Below are 26,507 nucleotides of genomic sequence, written 5' to 3' on the forward strand. Positions count from 1 at the left end.
TGCCCTTCAACAGAGGACTGGATTAAGAAGTTGTGGTCCATATATACGATGGAATATTACTCAGCTATCAAAAATCTTTCTCAACATTTGCTGCAACATGGACGGCACTGGAGGAGATAATGCTAAGGGAAATAAGTCAAGCAGAGAAAGACAAATATCATATGGTTTCTCTCATCTATGGAACATAAGAACTAGGAAGATCGGTAGGGGAAGAAAGGGATAAAGAAGGGGGGTAATCAGAAGGGGGAATGAAGCATGAGAGACTACGGACTATGAGAAACAAACTGAGGGCCTCAGAGGGGAGGGGGTGGGGGAATGGGATAGACCGGTGATGGGTAGTAAGGAGGGCACGTATTGCATGGTGCACTGGGTGTTATGCGCAACTAATGAATCATCGAACTTTACATTGGAAACCGGGGATGTACTGTATGGTGACCAACATAATAAAAAAATATTATTATAAAAAAACTGTATAATAGCACTTGATACTATGATAATGTATATGTTTAATAAAACCTTCACAGATTAAAAAAAAAAAAAAAAAAAGAACTCCACCTGCAGAGCCTGCAGGGAGGCTGGAGGAGTAAATAACCAGTGAGCGTAACTCTGCCTTGGGTGTGCAGTTGGGAACCACGATATCTGTGGTAAGTACCCCAAACGGGGACAAGCGTCTTCAGGTTGGCATGATTCAAGTGTGTTACATGGTGACACATAAAGGCAGAGCCATGCCTGGGGTGCCAAGGATTTGCAGGCAGCAAATGGCCTTGAGTTTACAGCGACTGTGCTGGCTCCATTCAAAGGCTAGTCTATAGCTTGTTAATGTTCCCCTGGAAAATAAAAACAGTGTGCACTTCCTAAGGCAGCATCAGAAACATGCTACAGGATTTTATCCAGTACATTAGGACAGAAATCGGCTTTAGGACAGAGCTGGCATGAAAAAGGGACACCGCCAGAATTCTTAAGGGGGTTGAATTGCAAGCCATGTGCCACCTTGGGCACATGAAAGGATCTTTTGTAATGAAGACGGAGTGAGTTCTTTGGAGAAACTTAAGCCAGGTGGGCTGCTTGCTGAGCGGGTGTCTTCTCAGGCAGAAACAGGACAGTGTGTCCCTGCCCCCTCCAGGCCGCCAGGGAGCTGACACACGGCCTGCATATGTGCTCTGGGGGCAATAAATGTTCTGGGCACAGCATGCGGATCCAGGCCACGCGCACACACCAAAGAGCTCACAGCTGATGGGAGGCACCGCAGGCTTCGCCCATTCTTACACCCTGGGGTGCTGGCTGCGAAGCTTAACTCAGCTGGCCCTGGTACACACACAGCTCTGCAAGGCATCATGAAGCTGGTTTGGCAGACCGGGAGAAGGAGGTGCAGAGAGCAACTCGCCCAAATCACAGTTAGAAGAGGTGGAACTGGGATTTAGCCGAGGTGCTTCTGACTTCAAGGACCCTTCAAGTCCTTGACAGACTTACTCGTCAAGATGAAAGGCAAAGCCAGGAATCAGAGAATCTTCAGAGATGCAATTCTCAGCCCACCATCCCACCCTGGGAAGCAGTCTCTCTGTCCCACCTGACACATGGTCAGCTCTCTGCAGGGACATCTCCCCTAACAGGGGCCCACCATCTGCTCCCGTTGTAAGAGGTTCTATGTTCCACTGACACAGAGAAGGTCAGCTTTCCTTGAGTACCTGACTTGGCATAGCTTTTCCCCTCCCTCACTGCACGTTAAATATACTAGAGGATTTTTAAAAGGACGCCTATGCTCCCTTTGATGATGGTAATCGCTCACGTAGCTCATGGGTTTACATTTTCACCAGGCAGACATGTTCTTGGAGCACGTATCTATTCCACTTGGGTATTCATAAACCGTATCACGCGCTGCCAAGGCTGGATGTGTCACTCTGCTGCTCCCCTCCCCCCACACCCGCCCCACTGGCTGGTTGAACTTCCTCGACCATTCCACGGGAGGACACAAAGCCTGCTCTGCCACTTCTCTCCCCTCACAGGGACACAAAGAGACGCTCTCAGACAACAAGCCAGAGCACATGGCACAGGCGTAGGGTGGGCAGTGGGGCTCAGACTGCCCAGCTGAGCCCCATTCAAAGTGAAAAACTGGCATTGATGTAGTTACTGTCTAGGGAGACTCTGCAAAAGACAGGAGGCCCAGATACAGACCTGGGAGTCGCAGCTGCAGAGGGAGCCCCTGACAAACCAACTCTCTGAACTCAAGGACATGCCCCCTCGATAAAAGTCAGCAGCTCAGCATCCCAGAGATTTAGTATTCGGAGAAAGGGCAGCATCCTGCTGGCACCCTTGTGATCACAGGAACAGCAATGCCAAATGGGTTCTGGGGATGTCACTTCCCAAAGAACCAGGGGTCCTTTCTGACTTGGCATTGTGCCTGCCCCATTGTAGATATATATTAAGAGCAAATATTTTAATAATAAATGAATAAAGAAATGAATAAAAGAACACCCATCAAACACAAGTATCTCACACACAGATTTGGGGAAAAAAGCACCTCAAACGACATGCATCAATATCTGAACTGTTTCTCCTGAAGGAGCAGACTCTCCCCAGACCGTTCATGGGTCAGACTTCACAAGCTGAATTCTCTCGTGTGTCCCTTTTCAGGATATTCTGGTAAGGAAACAGAACCATGAGGACCCGCCATGGGTCAGACATCATAGGCTGAATTTGCTCATGTGTTCCTTTTCAGGATATTCTGGTAAGGAAACAGAACCACGAGGGGAAGCAAACTAGGAGTCCTCAGACTAACTGGACTAAAACAAGCCTGACCCCCACAGAGGCTGGATCTGGGTCAGACTACCCAAAGGCATTCCAAGGCCATTGTGTCCTACCATGGAACATGCATGGAATACGCTTGGATGTCTAAGAGGCACCTCGAGCACAGTGTGTTCAGATTCTCAGATCAAGATATTTCTACCCAAACCAGGTTTTCTTCCACCCTTTTTGTTTTTTTAAACTTAGAATGGCAGGAAACCTAGTGGTTGGGTTTTTTAAAATTTTTTATTTAAATTCAATTTAGTTAACATATAGTGTATTATTTGTTTCAGGGGTAGAATTTAGTGATTCATCCGTTGGATAACACCCAGTGCTCATTACATCATGTGCCCTCCTTAATGCCCATCACCCAGTTATCCCGTTCCCCTCCCACCTCCCCTCCAGCAACCCTCAGTTTGTTCCCTATAGTTAAGAGTCTTTTATGGTTTGTCTTCCTCTCAGTTTTTATCTTATGTTATTTTTCCTTCCCTTCTCCTATGTTCATCTTTTTGATTCTTAAATTCCACACATGAATGAAATCATGTGGTATTTGACTTCCTCTGACTTACTTCACTTAGCATAATACCCTATAGCTCCATCCACACCATTGTAAATGCCAAGATTTCATTCTTTCTGATGGCTGAGTAATATTCCATTGTATATATATATACCACATCTTCTTTATCCATTCATCTATCAATGGATATCTGGACTCTTTCCATATTTTGGCTATTGTAGACATTGCTGCCATAAACATTGGGGTGCACGTGCCCCTTTGAATCACTATGTTTGTATCCTTTGGATAAATACCGAGTAGTGCAATTGCTGGGTTGTAGGGTAGCTCTATTTTTAACTTTTTGAAGAACCTTCATTCTGTTTTCCAGAGTGCCCACACCAGCTTGCATTCCCGCCAGCATTGTAAGACAGTTCCTCTTTCTCCACATCCTCATTAACATCTGTCTTTTCCTGGCTTGTTAATTTTAGCCATCTGACAGGTGTGAGATGGTGTCTCATTGTGGTTTTGATTTGTATTTCCCTGATGCCGAGTGATGTGGAACATTTTTTCATGTGTCTGTTGGCCATTTGTAGATCTTCTTTGTGTAGAAAGTCTGTTCATGTCTTCTGCCCATTTCTTGACTGGATTTTTTGTTTTTTGAGTGTTGCATTTGATAAGTTGTTCTTTAAACTCTTTCCTCATAGCTGTATCTAAGCCATCATCCAGGCCTCCAATTCTACCTCCTAAATATCTCAACCCCCCTCATCCCTCATCTCTGCCATCACTACTCCAGCTTTGCCCAACATTATTTCCCACTGGGACAAATGCAAAGCCTCCTCTGACCTGGTTTCCCACAACCACTCTTGCACCCTCCAACCCATTCTCAAGACCCCTGTCAAAAAGATCTCTTGTAAATATCAAATTGGTCATATCTCTCTCCACATGTGCACACACACATATTTTGCTCCAAAGCTTTCAATGGCCCCAATGCTCTTAGAATAAAGAAAAAAAATCCTTAACAAGGCCCCGATTTCCCTTTCCAGTCTCTTCTCTTCTCCTCTTCCTCTCTCTCTACACTCAAGTCATACTGAGCCTCTCAGTTCTCTAAAAGCACTAAGCTGCCTCTCACCTTCGGGGCCATATTGGTACATATGCCTATAAAGCTTTCTGCCCAACCCCACCCACTCCCTTCACCTAATAAACTGCTAATGACCCTTCAGATCTCAGCTCAGATGTCACTTCCTCAGGAAATAGGTCAGGATCCCTATTATATGCTCTCATGGCAGCTTGTCCCTTTCTCTCGTAGCATTTATCCTAGTTTGTGATTTTAAATGACTGGCGCAACTAGTTCAATAGTACCATGCATGTGGTATTCATGCAGTCCTCCTCATACTATGGGGTGTACATTATTAATCTTATTTTGCTGATGAAGAAACTGAGACTCAGAGGGGGCTGGATAAAACATGATGGGGGATTTGCACCCGTTTGACTCTAAAGTCTATAGTCTTAATTACCACCTGCTGCCCAGTAAAATGGAGCTAATCATACCTACTCATAGTGATGTCATGAAAATTCCAGCATAGCAGGCACTGGGTAAGGGGTGGCTGTTATGATTATTGTGGTACTGGAGGCATTGTGGAGTGATCATTTACCATTTTGCCCAGGAGAGAGCTAATCTGATTGCCTTTCTGGGGCTGAAACAGTTGGACTTGGTTTGAAAAAGAGACTTTTATGAAAAGCAGCATGCTGTGGCAGTTCCAACACCGAGTATGTGGAGAGGGGAGCTGATGTGCTAACAAAACCAACCCTAAGATCTCTGGCCCCAGGAACTAACCATTCTGAATGAACTCGGGTTTCTCACGGTAAGTCCAGACATTGGGCCTGCATGGGGAATCCAAACCTACAATAGTTCCTTGAATTTCTTTTGCTACTTCTTTTTCTACGTCCCTGTAGCAGAGTGAGAGAGAGAACACACTGCGTCTGCAGTCGGATTCTAAGTCTGAATTCTGATGCGCCCAGGGCTAGGCAAGCAGGGATGCACCAAGGTGCCTGCGCCTCAGTCAGAGCCTCAGGGTCCCAGGGAGCCAGGAGACAACAAGGGACCACATGTCATTCTCTTGGCCTGCTTGCGGATGATCCACTCTTCTGAGTCTCCCCTTTTCCTATCACTCACCAGTGGCCATATAAAGGAAGAAAGCAGCCAAAGGAAATGAGTTCCTACTCTACTATGTCAAGAACTTTTACATGCGTATTCTCATGCAGGAAGTTAATCCTCACAAATACCGTGAGCAAGAAGAGCTATTATTCACATTTTATAACGAAGGAAACTGCATTTTAAAGAGATCAAATGACCTGGGACAAACTACTACACAGTAAGAGGTGAGATTCAAATCCAGTTTTGTTAGGTTCTGAAATCTGTATTTCTATTTACCATATCAAAAGACTTACAACGACTGAGTCTACAGGAAGAGTTCTGGAAATTACTCAGATGTGCAGAGTGGTAGTGAAGCCCATCTGTTCCCTCCTTTTGTTTACTAAGTACCTCCTCTGTGCCTGATATTGTGCTGGATGCCAGAGAAACAGAGGTGGGCAAGATATGGCCCTGCTCCTGAGAGGGAGCAGTACAGCAAGGGAAAAAAGGCGAAGACAAAATCAGGAAACTGAGCAAGAGAAAGAAGGCAGAGGATTCCGAACATCAGAACCAGATGGGGTTCTTGGAAGACAACTGCTCAAAACCTGGCTGCATCACCTGGAATCACCTGGCTGAATCACCTGGGAGATTATTAGGACTAAAAATTTTCAAGTATTCAAGTACCAATTCCACAAATGTGCAAGTGGGCCCAGGAATCAGTACATTTCACCATTATCCCAAGTGGTTCGGTAGAACTGGCTCCCAGTCCAGGTGAATTAAACCACAGATCCATCTCCTTCACTTGGCAGGTCCGAGAGCAGACGGGCAAAAAGTGAACATTAACCCAAGGACACACAAGAGTCCATGCTTCAGACTCCCAGCCACATGACTTGAAGTCATTTTTCAAAAAACTCAGAATGATTTACTTTTAAGCATTACATATGCATTTATAAATGCACACAGGACATATTTTATGCACATGGACTGGGTAGTTCTTTCAGGACAATGTGATGTGCCTACTGGAAAAATATTTTTTACAAAAGTGTGGTGTGGAAAATAGCACAGATCAATTTAGAAGACTAAACCGGATATACTGAATGGATGTAGGTTTTCATAATCAAAAACAGTATTCTTCGCCCTCTCCTACCTCTGACCACCTCCATCCTAGGGGAGCACTACAGGGCAATAAACTTTAATTAATCAAGGACAGCGCTTCAAGGTACAGGTTCCCAGACTGCGGTGAAGGGCAAGAAAAAGCAGCAAACAAGCACTTCACGTTGGCTAAAGCCTTGCTATACCTACAGCATCTTTTTCCACCCAGGAGGGGACATTCTGGTCACTGAAGCAGCGCTGAGCCTCCTGCCCCTGACTTCTCCACGGGCAGCTCAATTCCCCTGCCTCACTAAAGTATCGGAAAGATCCTCTGTCCGTCCAGCCTTAGATTCCTTCCACTGGGTAATGCAGGTGACATGCAAAGGTCAGAGGAATAGAGGTTCTGAGGCTTGAGCGGAGGTAGGCCTTTCTGCAGGTGCTCTGAGCTACTTACCAGCCATCTCCACTGCGTCTCCTTCTTTTTCAGTTCACTGAGGTTTGGCCAGACTGCTTGTTGGAGCCCTCTGACAGCAAACTACATGCTCTGCCTCAATTTCCTCGCATCCTGCTTTTTGGTAGTCTTGCCGAATTCCAATCCCATTTACCAATAAGGGTGTCGTCCTTGTCCAAGGCCCTGCTAACCTTCTCTGTATCATTCCAATTTTAGTCTATGTGCTGCCAAAGCAAGCACCCAATTCCATTTACCTTCTGAGGCCCAGCTACCAGAGCTACTCCTTCCTCTTCCACTCGCAGGCCCCCGGCTCTGAGGCTGGTAAGGGAGCCCAGAAGCAGTGTTTAGAGAGGTAGGCAGGAGAGACTCAGCAGAGCTCAGTGTTAGAGAAGCTAAATACAGAAAGGGTTCCAAGGAGGGGTGCAACAGCAGGGTTGGGTGGGGAAGGGGCCTCGGGAGGACTGGAGGAGAGACAGGCTCAGCTCACTGGCCTCCCCACCCTGGCTCTGTCACTGATATGCCAGGCAAGTCACACCCTTCTTTTAGCCTCATTTTTCTCATCTGTAAGTGAGGAAATTGAATTAGCTTGTGTCCATGGTTCCCATCCAGATTCTGAAATTCTATTTTTTTCTTTTTGGCATTGGATACAAATGACTAAGATTGACACTATGACTCAATAATAAATGTTTATAATCCAGAACTACAGATTCTGAAATCTTAGAGCTAGAAGATATTGACCGATCCAGTTTTTTTCTTTCCTACCCATTTGATGATAAGGAAATTAAGGCCCAGAGAGGGACTATAAATTCTCTGAGGGCTGGGGCTATCTGTCTCATTCCCCACTGCATGCCTGGCACATTTTCAGAATGTTTGTTGAATGAATGAATGAACAAATAACCTCCCTCCAAGGTCATGCAGCCTGGGGGCAGGGGAAATATCCTCACTCCTTGCCAGGAGGGAGGGAGCAGGATAAGATAGCAGCCTCAGGCTGCTTCTGGCCCTTGAAGGTATGGTGCTCTCCAGCTGGAGAGCCAGAACAGAGCCAGGAACAAATTCTCAAGGCTGGTGGTGCCAGCGGCGGTTGGCCACAAAGTGGGCTTCTGCTAGAGTCCTCCGTGCTGTGCATAATGAATCACGATATGTCAATTACTACATTCTGTTAACAAGCTCGTGTCTGCCTGTGCATCGCCAATGAGTGCCCTGCAATTTGCCACGGATCTGTGGCAGAGCAAGTGGGGCAGAGGATTTCGAGACACTCCAGGCCCAGGGAAATCAGGTGGTTGGGTTTTTTTTGGCAACTACTGGCCTCAGAGATTGGGCAGCAGTATGTAGGGATGTGCGTTGTTCTTTCTAGGGAGCAGGTCTGTGTCCTGGGTACCCTTCCGTGTTCTGGAGGGAAAAGGATGTCAGACTCAGGTAAGTCCAGCTAGAGGAAGCCATCTCTGCACGATTTTGTCTGAAGTACCAAACAGTATGGGGCAGAGGTAGAGTGGGAATTTAAAATCACCCCCAGCATGGTTTGATGGCCTGGTCATCTATCACCAGCTCTGGAATCACAAACAGGACTCAAAATGTGGCTCTACTGCATATGAGCTCTGTGACCTTGGGTAAGTATCTTAATTTCTCTGTGACTCAGTTTCCACATCTGCAAATTGGGGATAATAATACCTACTTTGCAGGGGTATTTGTAAGGACTAAATGAGATAATGCATATCAAACCCAGAATAGCAGCTGGCACGTAGCGGGCGTGCAATTCATCAGCCTCCTACCATATTCGAGATGTTTTCTGAAGGGATTCTAATCTCTGGAGGAAGACTGGGGCCAGGACCCTAGGCAATCCCAGACAAGCGCGTTTCAGATGTGCATGCGTGCCTCCCTGTCCTCCACCAAGTGGCCCCACGGTGACGATTACAACTGCAGTCCTGTGAGGATGTCAGATGTGCCTTCCTCACCTCTACACTGGCTGCGTGAGAAGTGAAGAAGCCTCCCGGTGAGAGGGGAGGCTGCTCATTGCTCAGGCAGCACCGCTGCAGCCCCTGACCTACTTTCTTACTAAAAATAGCCCCTCTTAGGTCACTGCTGCAAATTGAATTCCACTGCTTCACTGCACCCTGGAAGCAGGTGGGTGGGCGTCAGAGCACATTTGGTGAGCCCAGCCTCCGCCTCTGTGGCACATGGCTGCCCACTACGCATGCTAATCCCACACATCTGCACACAGGCCAAGGGCTCCAGCGCCCACCCCGCCCCCCGCCCCGCCCATCTGCACACGGCAGGGCTGCACCTGGCCCACGGAGGGTGCTTTGTGGGGGGCAGAGAGGAAGAGAAGGGGCGGTAACAGAGGTTCCAGTTCCTGGGCTTATTAAGTCTGATAGAACAACATTCAACTATGAGCTCCACTGTGTTCTTATTGCTTCAACTTGAGTAAGACACTTAACTTTTCTTTGCCTCAGTCTCCTCATCTGTAAAATGGAGATAATAACACTGACCTCAAAGTATTATACAGATAAGAAATGCTGTATGTAAAGCAGTCGCTGGCAAAGAATAGGTGCTTGATAATGTAGTGATGACAGTTATTCTCCGCTGTCTGGTCTGCTGCTCCACAAGGCCCTCATGCTGAAGCCTCTGAGGGCAGCAGGGGCAGGGCCAGCAGACTCCCAGAACCAGACAGAGTTTAGGCTGAAAGCACCTTAGAGGTAGTTAGGTCAAGGGTTCCCACACATGGCTAAGCATCACAGTACCAAAGTAGCTTGTAAATAATACTGATTCCCAGGGCACCTGGGTGGCTCAGTCAGTTAAACATCTGACTCTTGATTTCCGCTCAAGTCATGATCTCAGTACCGTGAGATCCAGCCCCACATCGGGCTCCATGCTCAGCTTGGAGTCTGCTTGGGATTCTCTCTCTCTCCCTCTGCCCCTCCCCACCACTCTCTCTCTCTCTCTCTCTCAAATAAATAAATAAATCTTTAAGAAAACCAACCAACCAATACTGACTTCAGGTCTTTGCCCTGGATTTTGGGATTTGGGACACCTGTCCGGGACATGGGAATCTGAATTTTAATAAGCTTCCCAGGTATCTGTGATGCATTGCCAGGTTTGAGAACCTTTGAGTTAAGTCAGTCACCTCCTTAAAAATAAATGGGTAAATGAATTACTGTTATCTGTCCTCCATTATAAGGATAATGAATGGTCATTACAAAATATGCATAGAACATGGAAAAGCAGAAAGTAAAAGTAAAAAGTGAAAAACAATTCAACCAACATGTATTGAGTACCCATTAAATGCCAGGCCCTCTGCTAAGCAGTGGGCATTTGGCAATAACACAGTTCTGACCAGGACACCTGGGTGGCTCAGTCAGTTAAGCGTCTGCCTTTGGCTCAGGTCATAATCCCAGGGTCCTGGGATCGAGTCCCACATCGGGCTCCTTGCTCAGCAAGAAGCCTGGTTCTCCCTCTGCCTGCCGCTCCCCCCCACTTGTGCTCTCTCTCTGACAAATAAATAAAATCTTAAAAAAAACACACACAGTTCTGACCCTCAAGGGGCATCCAGTCTATGTGCAGAGACAAAAACAAACACGGAAAACTAACATGATTACAGACATGTTAGAGCCTTCTTACAAAATGTACAAAAACGGAGATGAAGGCGCAATTCACTTTTTCTAGGAAGTCAGGGAAATCTACAGCTGGCCTGGAACGAGAGTAAGTATTCGCCTGCTGGCCAAGGGAGGAAAGGGCATTTCAGAAGGAATGAACAGGACATACAAAAGCACACATGGTGTTTGTTGGGAAAATGTCCTAAGGTCACCATCTTTGGCAAATGGTGGCACAGGGGTAGCTGGTGTGAGTGACTGGCGAGATCATGAAGGATCCTGGACGATATCAACAATGTTGCCTACATTGGGAAGTATGATTTTTCCCACTATATATGTATTTTTTATAGATGCGTTTTTGGTTTCATTTTTACATGACCAACGCTGGTACTCTTGGTAAATACTGCAAATTAGTCAAGGAGATGAACCATAATTTATCCAATCCCAATTATCAGACATTTAGGCAGTCTCTAGTTTTACTAAATTATGCAAACACTATGATGAGCTCCTTTAACCATAAAGCTGTTTCCATATTTAAGGTCTTTTCTTAGGAGACAATTCCAGGATATAAATTAATAAATGAAATTGGATGGGCATCTTCAAGGCTCTTGATTAATAGTTCCAAAGGATTTGCCAAAAGTGGTCTGTTTTTGTAAATGAGTTAAGGCCTAAAGAAGTTATACGTCTTGTCCAAGTCACACTGCTCAATGGGGGTGGAACCAAGAGCAATACCTGAGTCTCCTAACTCCTGGTCCAGCATTCCTTCTTCTACATCACATTGCCTTCCTACAGAGGAGGGCTGAAAGCATTAAGATCTATTCAGCCAATGCCTGTGATCACTTCTAACTAAGGATTTTAGGTTAGCAATGTACATGGGTAGGATATTAGAGTAATATGTGTATGTTTACACACAAATACACATGTGAAGCTCTATATGAAAGTCTGTTTTTCTACCCCTATCATGTATGCGCCCCCCGCAATTACAGTTTCTGTTCTAACCAAGCCAAGCATATCTTACACTGTCTTACCTCTGTACCTTTGATCCTCCATGAAATGTCGCCTGTCCGCCTATTCAAATTCTATGCGTATTTTAAAAAGACAGACCTACATGATCCAAAAAGCATTTCCAGACTGTGGGCATTTACCATCATAACACCCATATATGATCCTTAATTTATTGCTTTGCAGCACCTCTGGTATTGATATAAATTATGTAAGTTTATCTACAAAAGAAAAGTCTGTCTCAGGCCTCCGTTATTAGAGGTAAAGCAAAAACCCCTGCACCCTTCTAAAGTTAATGAGAATAGATTTACTTCAAAAAGGCACTTCTAGAGTTTGATGGGCTCAAGACAGATCAGTCCCATACCCTGTATCTTCCGTATCACTACAGCAGACAGACATCCTGGTAGATTGGCAAGGATCGGGAGAATAATAGTGTCCATGTGCTGAGGACCTACCCTGACCAGGCACAATGCCAGCTGCTTCACACACATTACTTAGAACGACCTTAAAATAATCCCAGCAAGGGAAATAATTATTCTTGCCGTTTTACAGATGAGGAACGGTGGGGCCTGTGAGACTGAGTAACTTGCTCAAAGGTCAACACCATTAGAAAGTGTCAAAACTGGGATTTAAACCCAAGTATGTCTGACTCAAAGAACCTGTTTTTTTGTTTGTTTGTTTGTTTTCCTGCTTTACTACACTGTCTCAGCAAATGTCATCTCAATTCTGGCTCTGCTGTGATCAAGCTCTATGGTCCCCAGGGAGGATTCATGCTGAGTCCTCGCTTTCTCGCCTGTAAGATGGAGATAATTATCTCCCCATCCTGCCCTCACTTCCAACACACACACACACACACACACACACACAGCTGTTGCCATGACTGAATGATATGAGGGTCAGAGATCCAGACAGACATACGATTAGAGTCGTGAACATTACAACGGGTCATTATGACAATGACTGGAGACCCTTCCAAGAGCCTCTGTCATTTAAGAAGGATTTACTGACGCTTACTAGTCAGCTTCTCCTAGCACCAGAAAGTGACTGGCTGCAATGCATTTCATAATGATCCACAACAAGCTCTGAAACCAAGAAGTTAATACTCAGAAAATCCATTAGCCAAAATACTGCGTTCATGGAGCACTCTAGAGAATCATGGTTTCCCAGGACATTTTCCTGCTTCGTCATTTGCATATATGTATTTGTACATGAACCCGTGTGAGCACTCATACACGTCTGTTACCAGCAGCCGTTTCCAGAAAACAGGATTCAGCAGAAGGAAGGCTGGGCTCGGACTCCACCACCAGGGGGCCAGTTTTAAATGGGTTTGGGGCATTAATTCCAGTTTTGCAGAGGCTTCTGGTACAATGTCAGGAGACCGGTTGAGGTGTCAGGAGAGCTGGCTTATCATTCAGATTCTGCAGCTTACTAGTTGTATAATCTTGGGCAAGATCTGTGACCTCCCAGCCTCCATTTTCTTTTACAGAAAATAGGGATAATGTCTTATCCTACACCAATGAGTTAACCTCCCCGGACTGCTGTCCGCTGTGCTCTAAGACCAATGCCCCAGTTATGATGTGTCATGGGCTCATTGTGTGCCTGGCCCTGTGCTGAGGCTTTGCAAGCAGTCTTTCACTCAACCTCACCTTCCGAGGATATGGGGACTATTATCTCCATTCAGTAGACGCGGAAGCCTACACTCAGAGGAGCTCAGCAATTTGCCCCACGTCGCCCAGTGTTCGGCTGCAGAGTCAGGATTCAAACCCTCATCTCTTGCATTTGAAGCCCTGTGGTCTTCACCACCAAACCAAATTCCTGCCCACCAGAGAGCTGTTGCAGGTGACACGAAATAACATTTATTACTGTAATGTGTGCATCGTGAGAATGGAAGGGAGGGATAGGAACTGCCAGAAAAAGATTTACCGCTGTGCTCCCCAAATTCATGAAGTCAGCCGCACAGTGAACATGGGCAGGGTGATGGATGAAATCCTCACAAGCTGGAACAGCCAGAGAGCTGAAGGCTGGTTTGGCAGGGAGAGCCCTGCTGAAGACCAGGACAAAGTGCTCATGTCCACACATCAGCATAGCTCCTCGAAGCTCATGATGTCCAAGGTGACCACGCTGGACACGGAGGAGGAGGAAGGTGCTGCCTGTGAAAGTGGGACAGTCCCGTCCCCACTCTCACCCCGACCCCCCACTCTTACACTGAAAGGAGAAGGGACACTTGAGGCAGACACCACATTTTTAAACCTTAGGCAGCATCGAGCTAAAAATAGAGTTGTGAGTCAAGTGTCTATTACTGAGTCCTCTGCCTCTGCACTCTGGAAATCAGACCATGTCCTTCCTCATCAACCCCACCATCCCAAAGGCGCTCATTGCCACAACTTGGAGACGCGGGGAAGTAAGTGTTACTGGGAGTCTAATGAGCACTGCAATCATGCTTTGCCATCTCCTCTGAGCTGCGCGACAACACTGTGAGGCCGGTCTTATCACTCCCATTCTACAGATGAGGACACTGAGGCCCGGGTTGGCACGAGGACTTGCCCAGGGTCACTCAGCTTGTAAGAGGTGATGCTGGGAACAGAACCCAGGTGAATCTGGGTCTGGAACTCATGCTCTTTTGAATACACATGCCTGCTACACTTTAAAGAAAGAAGGTGAGCTTCACTTAAGAATAGTGACTGGTGAGGGGTCCCTGGGTGGCACAGCGGTTAAGCGTCTGCCTTCGGCTTAGGGCATGATCCCGGTGTTATGGGATCGAGCCCCACATCAGGCTCTTCCACTATGAGCCTGCTTCTTCCTCTCCCACTCCCCTGCTTGTGTTCCCTCTCTTGCTGGCTGTCTCTCTCTCTGTCAAATAAATAAAATCTTTAATAAAAAGAAAAGAATAGTGACTGGTGAAAGCAACAGTGCTATCCAATTTACCTTCTGGCTCTGGGAAGGACACAGAAAGCAGCCATTCGAATGATTCACTCCTGTGATTGACAAGAAGATTCCTCTCGGTTATAGCTTTGGCAGCTGCTGAATCTACGTGGCCACCCCACGCCCTCCAGCCGGCTCGGGGAGATGGAATTATTTATATGAGAATTTTGGTGGCCTCCTATCTCAAGGCATGATCATCAGAGACTTTTAAGTGTTAATGCCATAAATCAAAATAAAGGACACGAGGAGTCAGGGTCGGAGGAAGATAACAGGAGAGGATTTTCTGAAAAGCAGGGCAGTTGGTACCAATGGAAGAGAACAACCCCCAAAGTTTATGAAAACACTTTCCTAGCAATTCTTCATCTGATGTTCATAACACCCTGGGAGGTAAGTGTCAGAATTTCCATTTTATAGGTGATGAAAACATGGTTCCAAAAGATTAAGGTCTAAGGTCCCAGGTCAGACAGAGGCTGGGACAAGAACCTATGACTCCTAATTCCCATCCGGGGCTTCCCCCAACCCACTCACTCCTTAAAGCTGTGAAGACAGAAATCTGTGAGCCGTGTAATAGAAAAACCCTGTAGTCTCGCTCCCCTGAACGACAGGACCAGTGAGGCTCGGGGCCAGAGAGAAGGAACATAATGTCCAAAAGTCTAGGCTTGGGAATCAGAACCTTTTTTTCAAATCTCACCTTCGATATCTACTAATTGTGTGTCCCTGGGCAAGTTACTTGATCCCTCTGCCTTGACTTCCTCACTTGTTGTAGTGGTTTTCAAGATTTATTTATTTGAGAGAAAGAGAGAGAGAGTGTGTGAGTGGGGGGAGAGGCAGAGGGAGAAAATCTTCAAGCAGACTCCCAGCTGAGCGCAGAGCCCTATGTGGGGCTCAATCTCATGACCCGGAGATCATGACCTGAGCTGAAACCAAGAGCCGGATGCTCAAACGACTAAGCTACCCAGGCGCCCCTTGACTTCCTCACTTGTAAAATGTGGCTAATAATAGTATCTATCTCACACGGTTGTGGTATCAATTAAATGGAAAAGAAAAACAATATATGCCCAGTGCCTGGCACCAAGGCAAACGGAAAAGAAAAACAATATATGCCCAGTGCCTGGCACCAAGGCAAACGCCTGGTAAGAGTTAATTGTCACTGTTTTCATCATTATCGTCATGAAGGAAGGTGCCCGGCACACTGCTTGGCCCATAGGAGGTGCTCAGTGAATACTGTCCCCTCTCCTTGCCCATGCTCCCACACCTCCCAGGGCAGAAACTCCCCATCCATTATCTGCAGACCTGGTGAGAGGAGGTCTAGGGTTGGAAGTTGGGAGAACAGGGGGTGTTTCTTCCCAGGCAGCCTGATTGGGCCAGCCTCGCTTTCTGGGGCAGTGAGTGGCTACATGATGACATTAATCATCCTCCGTGCTACGTGCTTTCAGGTCATTCCCCAGACATTAGTGATTCCATCCTGGATTTTCCTCAAGGAGACACAGCCCTCACGTGTATGGGCTCCTACTGAGAACCAAACCCTCACAATGGCTTCTTGTCATGTAGGGAGAAAGTCTTGCAAGCTGGGCAGATACCTGCAAAACATGGCGAGGAAAGCCATCTCTACCTGGGGCCAAACTACTACAGTGGCAGGACTAATCACAGGACAATACAGGATGGCTACATCGATGTAACAGTATCAAAGGCCTGACAACAGCATACCCTAGAGCAGGACCACTTAGCAAAAACACTACCCACATAGACATGAAGAAAGAACTACTTAGGTAGTCCTGCTTCACTAACCCTTCTCTAGAGCAACTATCTGACCTCTCTAAAGAATTAAAAGTCTTCATCCCAATCTCCTACCAGGTAGTTCTAGATGGATGTTCCACAGGCATCGCACACTCAGGTATGTTCAAAAATAAGCTAATCACCTTGTCTCTAGCCTGCTCTTTCCTCTTTCCATGTATTTCCCTTCTCAGTCAATGATGGCGCATCCACCCAGTCTACCGAGCAGATCACTGGATCCATCCGCAGTCCTGCCCGTTGTTCTCCTTCCCTTCTCAAGCCTGTTCTGTGTCACTGAATCCCAATAAGCTGAGCTCGGTCTTTCCAATCTCTTCTTACTTTCTATCTCAGTTTCTCAGTTTGCCACTACTCATTTCAGGTCCTCATCACCCCTCCTTTAAGGTAATGCTCTGGCTTCTCTACTCATCTCTCTGCTTCCAGACTCTCTCCCCTTCAATTCAGCCACCCTCTTGTCCCTAGAACAATTTAAAATACAAGTTGGACCATGTGACGGTCAGTTTTATGTGGCATGTGTACCCAGTTATTCAATCAAACACTAATCTAGGTGTTGCTGTGAAGATATTCTGTAGATGTGATTAACAACTATAATAAATTGGCTTTATGGAGAAATTATTCTGGATGATCTGAGTGGGCCTGATCCAATCAGTTGAAAGGTCTTAAGAAGACACCCCTTTTGCAGTTTGTCTTCAGACGGCTCCACTGCTTATCCCACTGACAGCTTAAAGGCAACATAGCCATGAAGTTCATCTTCTCCCCTCTGCCCACATCTCCACTGCCATGGCTGGCTTCCTTGGTCTTGACCTCACTGCAAGCTGACCAGGAATCGGCTACACAGCTAACACCCAAGACTCAGAATTTCTACCATTAGGCCCACTCTTACATTTATACCCAGTTAAACATTACTTTGTTGGCCTCAGCTCACATTTCCACCCTTGTTTTGTTCCTGATTTTGTCATTCTTTGCATATATAAACCCTCCCAATTTTCTGATATCTCAGAAAATGGAACATTAATTCTTCTCTGCCGTCATGGGGACAGTCTGAGGCTGGAAACTTTGGCAGCCATAAGAGATCCCTTTGTAGCTCCTATCAAGCTACTACTGAATAATTTGGGAGAATATCACCCACTAATTATGAATCCACCACGTTGGATAGCTAGCGCCTTACAGTGTAGAGTACCCAGGACAATGCTCTTCTCCTTGAGCAAGTTACTTATCCTCTCTGTGCCTTAGTTGCTTCCCCATCTGTGAAACAAACATAATAACAGTACCTACCTTATGTTTAATGTAAAGAATCAATCAATAATGCATATAAAATGTATAAAACCATACATGGTCCATGGTGAGGACCAATAATGTCAGTTTTTATGTTACTATGGTCAATAAATATTCGAGAATTGGGAATTTACTGTGTAGGCTTATTTTCCCTTACCTTCCCCCAAACCTGAGTTATTGAAGTCTTTACCTTTTTTTTTTTTTTTAACTGCAGTTGAGTTCATATAGCAACCCCTGAGAGAGCCTCAAACCTTGGGGAACGAAAGGAAACAGGTCTACTTTCTGTATTGTACTGGGCCGCATGTGCTACCCCGTGAGCTGCTGCAGAGGAGGGAAATGGAGGACACGGTATGTCTAGTGGGGACAAGCAGCAGAAATCACCCAGAAGTGAACCGAGTCAAGGGCCCCCCATGCCATGGCTGCCAGGTGACAGTGACAAGGGTGGGGCCTTTGGAGCTCACCTTCAATGTTGCTGATGCTCTGTCTCCAAAGAGGTGTGATGATGCCAGTTGGAGTCAAGAGTTGGGGGCATCATCCTGGGCTTAACCTCTGACTTGCTGTGTGACTTTGGGCAAATCATTTCCTCACTTAAGCTTTCATTTCCTCTTTTGTGGGGATCAGGCCATCTCTAAAGTCTCCTCTACCTTTAAAGGTTGCGGTTCTATGACCCCAGGCTTCTTCTTAGATTAGAGCAGCTAAAATTCTGCTCCCCTCCCTCAGGAAGGCAGGCCCCTCCCACAGTAGAAGCCCATAAACATTTGGCCATCCATTTGGCAAAGTTAAGTTTTTAAAATGCATTTGTCCAAGAGTCCCTATCATTTACTTGGGGTTTTTGTTATTGTTGTTTGCCTTCTGTTACGTATTGCCATTTGTTGAATTTTTTACAAGTCAGTTCCCAACTGATTGAAATAAATTCCCTTCATATGCAGAATTTTTCTAAGAGGTGCTGCCTGAATAAAATGAACAGACTCACAGAACTCACAAAACCCACCATCGCAAAGGCCCTGGTGTGGAGGCTTCCGCTCTGGGTAGCTGACCTCCCATTGACCTGTGGCCTGCCTTGCAGTCTCTGGGCCACTCTGGGGCCACCTTCTCTGCCTTTTGCAGCTGTGGGCTACAAAAGCAAGCTAGGAACTTCCCACTAATCAGGGCAGACTGAGCCCAGCCTTTTATCCCTACTCCCTTCCAAAGCCCCATTTAACTGACTAGAAAGAACAAAAGAAACTATAAATCCACCAAGGGAAGGAGACTAGAAGGAGAAACAACAGCAGACAAGATAGCACAACACATTTCAGAGGAAACAGAGATGGAGGAGATAACTAACTTCTCAGAGTGGAGCCGGCTGCAGCCCGGTGCGGGCTGAAGGGGGGGCGGTAAACATGGAACCCGCTTTTCTTACAAAACTCGGGGAAGCCTCAGGACTGAGAGGCACCAAGTGCCTTTGAAAGTGGGGTAAAGACAGAGCTGAAATCAGAGGGACTGGCTGAAATCATATGTATGGGACAGTTAGGTTCTCAGATTCTTCCCAACACACACAACCAAGCAACCTACTTCCTGAGGGAACACTGGATATTTGTTCTCTGGAGAAACTGACCCAGGGAGGCCCTGGACTCAGGAAAAAAACAGATGCACTAGTTGGTGGGAGTGACAATAAGGATGAAATAAACAGTTTCGGTAACAATCTGTGTACGAGTGATGGCATCCCAAGCCTCCTTCCTCCATCCTGTTTCAGAAAGTCAACAGCCAGGCATATATATGCCAAGGCAAGAGATTAGAAAAGCCCATAAATACTGATCTCTGGAGGTCCATGAATGAAAAAGCTTCCCTCGCTCTTCTGCCCCTCATCTTACAAGAAAGTCTACCAGTCAGTCAGCCCTCTCCATGCACACAGGGCCTCGCTTAGTGTCTCATTTTCCAATATGAACAGACAGCTAAGGATCACCACGTTTCTAGAGAGGAAAACTTCTGCAACAGTCCAGGCCTCAGCACAAGACAGACTGCACCTCTAAGGAGCAGCAGGGAAGAGTTTTATAAAGGAACCTTTCACAGAGGCAGGGACAATGTTTAGGGAAACCAAGAGGGACAGTTTTGTACCTCAGGACCACTCGGTAAAGAGCTTTACCACCTCTAAGCCAGTAGAGCAAGGGAAGGTTGTGGCTAGAAGAACCAGAGAGGGTGGAGTTATGGAGAGGGATGTGAAGCAGCAGGAGCTGTGGCAAAGGAGCAAGGATCCAAGCTGGGGGAATAAATACCCTGACCTCACCTTTTTCCAGTCCTCAGATCTCCTGCTGTGCCTCTCTCTCATTAGCCAAATGCCACCAGAAGTCAGAGGGGGCAAGGGAGCCTGCTGGTGCAGGCCACAGAGATCGGACTCCGGGAGGCGCATAGCAAGGTGTAAAGGGCACATCTGGGGGCAACAAACAACATTCAGCAAGTCTCCACAGGTAAGACAGAACCCCAAAGAGAGAAAAGGAAAAAGTGGAAGAAGCAGAGACAAGGCAGAGGGCAAAAGAACACATTTTTAAGACTCTACGATAATATCCACTGAGAAATGATAGATGGCAAGGCTATAATAGGATCAAGAATAGAAATTAGAAAAAAAAAAGGATTGAAGAAGAAGAAAAAGTGCTTGAAAATTTAAAAAGAGAGCCAAAATAAAAATTCCATTTCAAGTTTGGAAGATCAAGTCAACAAAATTTCCAGAAAGTGATCCAAAAAGTAAAAAGATATCCAAGAGGAAAGAAAAACTAAGAAAATTAGAGGGTAAGTCCGGGAGATTCAATATACATCTAAGAAGTCCCAGAAAGTGAGAATTGAGACAAATAAGGAAAAAATTATGAAAAACTATTTCAAGAAAAATCTCCCAGAACTGAAGGGCATAAGCCTCCAATGGAGGGTTCAGTGAGTACCAGGACAAGGAATAAAAGAACACCCACACCAAGGCACGTCATCATAAAGTTCAAAACAATGAAGAGAAAGAGAAACTCCAAAAAATTTCGAAGAGGAAAAAAAACCTGATCTCATACAAAGGAACAGAAATTAGGAAAAAAAACCAGACTTCTCACTAACACTAGAAGCTAGAGGACAATGGAAAAACCTCCAAAAATCAGAAGGAAAAGGATTTTCAACCTTGAATCCTACGCACAGCTAAACTGTCAATCAAGTGTGAAAACAGAGTACATGTATTCTCAGAAATTGAAGGAATCAAAAAATTTATCTCCAACTACTCTTTCTTAGGGAGCTACTGGAACACAGCCCCACCAAAGTAAGGGACCAATCTCAAGAAGGAGGAAGACAGTGAGCAGATGAAACAGGGTTTAACACAGGAGAGCAGTAAAGAGAAATCACACCGTAACAGCTGTGTGGGCCTGAGGTAAGCACTTCAGACGGAACCGGGGTGGGGGGGGGGGAGGGCTCTGGGGTGGGAGTGGGGACGCTGCTAACAGACTTAACGTATTTGACCATATGAAAAGAGTATCAAGAGGTGCAGAGGGGGGCACCTGGGTGGCTCAGTTGGTTAAGCGTCTGGCTCTTGATTTTTGGCTCAGGTCATGATCTCAGGGTCATGAGCTCAAGGCCCATGTCGGACTCTGCACTCAGCACAGAGTCTGCTTGAGTTTCCCATCCTCTGCTCCTCCCCCTGTTCACACATACTCTCACACCCTCTCTCTCTCTCTCAAATAAATAAATCTTAAAAAAAAAAAGAGGTGAAGAGGTGTTTTACAGACATTTTGGGGGCACTTGGGAAGAATCAGTGGTTAGTATATCGAAAATCAAACAAAGGAAGAGGGGGAAAAAAAACCAACCAGGCAATACCCCAGGAAAAGAGAAAGTACAGCACGAGAGCTATATCATGATATATTACTTGGCTCAGCAGTGAGAACAGTATTTACACTGATCTTAATAACAGACTAATGATTTCAGTACAGCGGGAGGATGGAGGGAGAGGAAATGGGGGTGGTGGTATAAGAGAATTAATTTTTATTTTTATTAAGAAATCAATAGATACAATTTGCTTTGTTTGTTGGTTTGTTTGTTTGTTTATTTATTTATTTAAGAGAGGGAGTTATTTATTTATTTATTTATTTATTTATTTATTTATTTATTTAAGAGAGGGAGAGAGAGAGATAACGAGAGAGCAGCGGGGACGGTCAAAGGGTGAGCTAGAAAGGGAACCTTAGGCGGACTCCACACCGGTGCCGAACCTGATGTGGGGCTCAATCTCACAACCCTGAGATCATGACCTAAGCTGAAATCAAGAGTTGGACGCTCACCAGGTGCCCCTAAATTGTAATTTATATTAAGAAATCAATAGATACAATTTGTTTCATTTAAAACTGGCATCTTAAATGAGCATCTGATTTACAAACACAGAGGTAAATACCTGAAAAGAGTTCAAAATGGCTGGCTCTGGGAATGGGTCTTGGGATGGGAAAAGGTGAGGCAGAAATTGCCATTATTGAGGCTTTTAGTATTTTTTTTTTTACTTTTTAACTATATATATGTGTGTGTATATATATGTACACACACACACACACACACTCACATATATACACACTATTCTGTAATAAACAAAAAGTTATCCAATAAAAATAAAAAAGTGCACGCTCCAGAGTCAGATAATCTGGTTCAAATAGTACCGCCCAGTATGAGTTGTAGATCTTAAGACAAGAATGCTTACCTTTTCTAAGCCTCATTTTTCTCATGTGTAAAACAGGCTTGCGTGTTACAGTGTAAGTAAGCTACAGGCACACGTGAGTATGTAGGAGTGTATGCCGGAGCTTAGTGAGACAGTATGCGTAAGAGCTTAGTCTGGCGCGTGCCACACGGTAAGTTTACAGAGGAGGAAGGAGATCAGTGGCACGCGTGACGGTCACATCACCTTGGCTCCGTGTCAAGAGTGAAGGCTAGACCCTCTCTGCTCCCACACACACCCCAGCAGGCGATAAGCAAAGTGACGGCATGGGCCATTCCCTGTGTCCTGGCAGCCCAGCCGCAGGGCCTAGCTTCACACTGGGCACCCAGGAAGACTATTTCCACTAGTGTCTGCCTGTGGCATCGACTTAAGAACAGAGGAGCAAGATGACAAAGAGGGCCATATGGGAAGCAAGGCGAGACACCAGAAAGAGCCCCCAAGTGAGTCAGAATCAGACATGCTGAGCACCTACTCTGTGCCAAGAGCTTTTCCAGAAACCACACAATTCCCTCTAGTGACAGGCATTTATAGAAGCGGTTATTACCTCAATCTTCGAAGAAGTGGAACCCACAGTTCAGAGAAGGTGGCAACGTGCACACGGTCACACAGATATGAAGCAGCAGAACTAGAATTGGAATCCATGGCTTCCTAACTCCAAGGCCTCGGGCTCCTTACACTATCTTATGCTGCCTGGGGCAAATCAGGCAACCTTTCAGAAGACTCCCTGTCCTCCCCTGTGTGATAGGGACTGAACCTCCCCTGAGAACCTCCGAGCAGCGATAACAGTGAAAAAGGACAGGTGAGCTGGAGAGCCTTGGGCATTGTGAGCCGTGAGCACACGTCAGAAGCACCCACATCCACACGCATGCCACACGAGGACTACACCGTGAGCTTCCTGTCCCTGTTAGCCTCGTGGCTGCCTTGGGAAGAGGAAAGGATTAGCCCTGAGCTGGGCCTGGAGTTGCACCTAGGGTAGGGTAGAGTCCAGGCCAAGGAATCTGATGGGGATTTTGGAGCCACGACGCCTGGTCGGAGCCATCAGACATCCAGTGTGCTGAGGGCCAGAAGGTCAGCAGCATCTTTCTTGTCTCAAACAGAAAAGCACAAGCTTACTGAGTTAATATCTTACAAAGCCACAAAATCGAACCCACTGCCATTCCTTTGTGATTCCTCTGTTGAAGTATATAGAAAATCAATCAAAGGAAGAGGGGGGAAAAACGGACAATTTTAACCCCAGGAAAAGAGAAAGTATAACACAGGAGCTATATCATGATGCATTACTGTTACCCTGCAAGATGAAGTCCCAGCTGCTTCGCCTGTCATTCAAGGCCTTTGTGACCTGGCTGCAGACATCCTGCAGCCTTGTCTCCCACTGCTCTGTTTCCCTCCTGATCCCTTCTTTCCCCCCCCCCCCCCGTTTGCCATGCCTTCTCCATGCTCTTGTTCATACTGATCCCATTTGCTGGAATGCCTTTCTCCTTCTCCTCCTCCTCCTCCTTTAAGACCCACCTTAAACATGAACTCTTCTGAGAAGCATTCCCTTAATGCCATGTTAGGGGCAAGGCATGACGATATAGAAGAACAAAACCCAGAACGGGTCAGAGCTGGAAGACACCTTGAAGATTATCTTATACAATTCTCTTCTTTTATCCATAAAGAAAAGGAGGCCCAGAGAAGGAAAGTGGCCAGCCCAAGATGACAGCAGCCGGTCTTGCACTCAGGTCCCTTGGCCCAGGGCTCTTTCTACCACATGGTACAGTCTCTAAATGAATCAATAAATCCATGAATGGCAGACGGGCAAACAGAGCATTGCTGAAGCCCTGCCCAGAGAGCACACTCTGGAGTGAATAGTCACAGCTGTTCTGTGTTAAGGGCTTTTGGTGCACCCAGGAGGAAGAGGGACTCCAGAGAGACAAGAGGCAGTAGGGACAGCAGCTACAGGGTAGGTGGTATTCAGGGCTCTAGTGTAAGCCAAGGCCTTTGGGTGCTAAGAGGCACTGTGAGTCTAGGCGTTCATGGTGCCACCCAGGCTCAGGAAGCTTGCTCAAAGGAAGGACAGAGTGGGCCCACAAGCCTGACTTCTTGGTCATTGTCAAAGCTGTCCCATGCTGTCCATAGTCCCCTGGGGCTATGCTCTGAGGATAGACGATGAGGCAGAGGCTGACCTCTGCCCCTGCAGACAAGTGCTATCAGTACTAGCTCTGCTATTGCTTCTTCCTGGCTTCCAAAGTCACCTGCATGCTGTAAGATTAGTTGGTGCTGCCTGATATGCTAATTAAGCTAAAGCATGCCCCCCCCCCCTTCAGGGATGGGGCAGGATGAGGGGGGAAAGTGCGGACCTTGGAGTCAATAGAGTTAGTCTGAATCCTGGGCTCCACCTCTTTGAGTCTTCAATTTCCTATCTGAAAAAACAGCGACATTTCTCATTACTTTCTATCCTACATGGTGACGATGAAATGAGATGATATACACAAAATGCTCAGAATGGTGCCAGCGCGTAGTAGGCGCCCAGCTGCTGTCCGTTCTCTTTTCTCTGCAAAAAGGCATTATCCATTTTTTTAAAGCCTTTTATCTTCTGCTGTAATTGTCAACTTCTGAAGTGTCTTCCCAAATGACCCATATGGCTCCACACTGTCTCTACAATAAAGTCAATGCCCTTCAGCATGCCATTGGAGACCTGGCCCGAGCTGACCCTCAGTTGTCCTGATGGTTGGCTACTGTCCCTCAACCATGATTCACTCTCTAAAGCCTTCCTTCTCTTTGCTCATGTTGGTCCCTCAGCATACAAGGCTCTTTACCCTTCCTCTGCTCAGAAGTTACTTTTTCCGTGAGGATTTCCAAAATTAATCATTCCTCCTTTGCAACCCTTTCCTCTAATTCTTATCATTCGCTGCTCGGGACCCATTCAGTGTTTATTAAGTACATATTATGCGCCAGAATTAATTCATAGGTCTCTTTCCCGCTCAATGTGGGAATGCTACATGGCAAGCTGTCAGCCACTAGTAGGGGTGACGGGAAGGAATGAGGACAATACTGCATGTGACAGTCAGTCAGTACTTAACAAACAGGTACGGCACTCCTACATGCAAGGCAGGGGGAGACAATTCAGTCTATTAAGAAAAAGCACTCTGGCTACCATAGACCCATGCCACAGGACTTCCATTTACACCAGCGGTAGGGAAGAGAAGGGAACGCTGGTATAGTTAGGGTTATAGAAACAGTCCCAAGGAGAGACTTTGGTGGCCTGGACTAAGCAGTAGTAGTAGAAACAGAGCAAAGTGGACGTTCTTGGGATACATTTAGAGGTAAAGTCAGCAGGACTTACCAAGGGATTAGATGTGAGGATAAATGGAGAGAGGAGAGGAGTCAATGTGGAATCCTAGATTTTTGGATTCAGCAGTTGGGTCGATGGTGATGCCATATACTAAGAAAAAGACCTGGTAGATATGGTCTTGAAAAAGACAGATAAAAGTTCTATTCTGGGCACAGTATATTGGAGATACCTATTTAAAATTAATGTGGAGATGTCAAATGGGGACCTGGATATATAATTTGGTGCTCAGAGGAGAGGTCAGAGCTGGACATAAAAACTGGGAAATCATCAGCATACGAAAAGTTTTTAAAGTCATGGGACTGAACGAGTTGACTGGAAAACCTGCAGACAGAGAAAAGACGGGAGACTAACACAGAGCCCCAGAGTGCTCAGACCTTCAGCATTTAGGCAGAGGAGAGGTGGAGCCCATGGAGGAGACTAAGGAGAAGCAGCCAATGAAACAGAAAGAACCAGGAGAGCAGGGTGTCATGGACACCAAGAAAAGTAACTGTTTCAAGAAGGAAGATGAGTAAGTTCTAGAGGTCCCTGGTACAACAGGGTGCCTACAACTAACAATACCATATCGTACACTTAAAAATCTGTTATGAGAGTAGATCTCATTAAGGGACAACACAATAAAAAATTTTTTTAATAAGTAATTTTTTTTTAAATGTGCAACACAGTTTGTGGACACGAAGCCAGACTTGAGTGGTGCAGCAGACTTTAGAAACATTTCTCACATGGGATCCTCAGGCCCAGAGCGGGAAATGACTGCCCGGGATCACATAGAGAGCTAGTGGCAGACAACACTGGGGACCAGCCCTCAGCCCCTCCACTGCGGAAGGCTGCCTCTAGCTCACTCTACCTCTCTGTGGTTTTTCCCTTGAGTTCACCTTTGTCAGATTTACCTTTGCAAGGCCCTAAGCCTTGTATTTGTAAACAAGTACAGTGGGTCATGATTGTGGTTTCC

General features: G+C 46.1%; 1 protein-coding gene and 1 non-coding gene across 7 annotated transcripts in view; both read right to left on the bottom strand.

Annotated features, from left to right (window-relative positions):
• The window catches only part of SERGEF (secretion regulating guanine nucleotide exchange factor), a 217,676-nt gene that overhangs the window by 48,210 nt on the left and 142,959 nt on the right, over positions 1 to 26,507 (bottom strand). The window lies entirely within an intron of this gene.
• LOC123791691 (U6 spliceosomal RNA) lies at positions 7,086 to 7,191 on the bottom strand. Its single transcript, XR_006779479.1, has one exon. It is a non-coding gene; the product is annotated as a U6 spliceosomal RNA (small nuclear RNA).

This window comes from Ursus americanus, chromosome 24 (assembly GCF_024610735.1).
Source record: "Ursus americanus isolate L20-20 chromosome 24, mUrsAme1.1.p, whole genome shotgun sequence".
NCBI lineage: Eukaryota > Metazoa > Chordata > Mammalia > Carnivora > Ursidae > Ursus > Ursus americanus.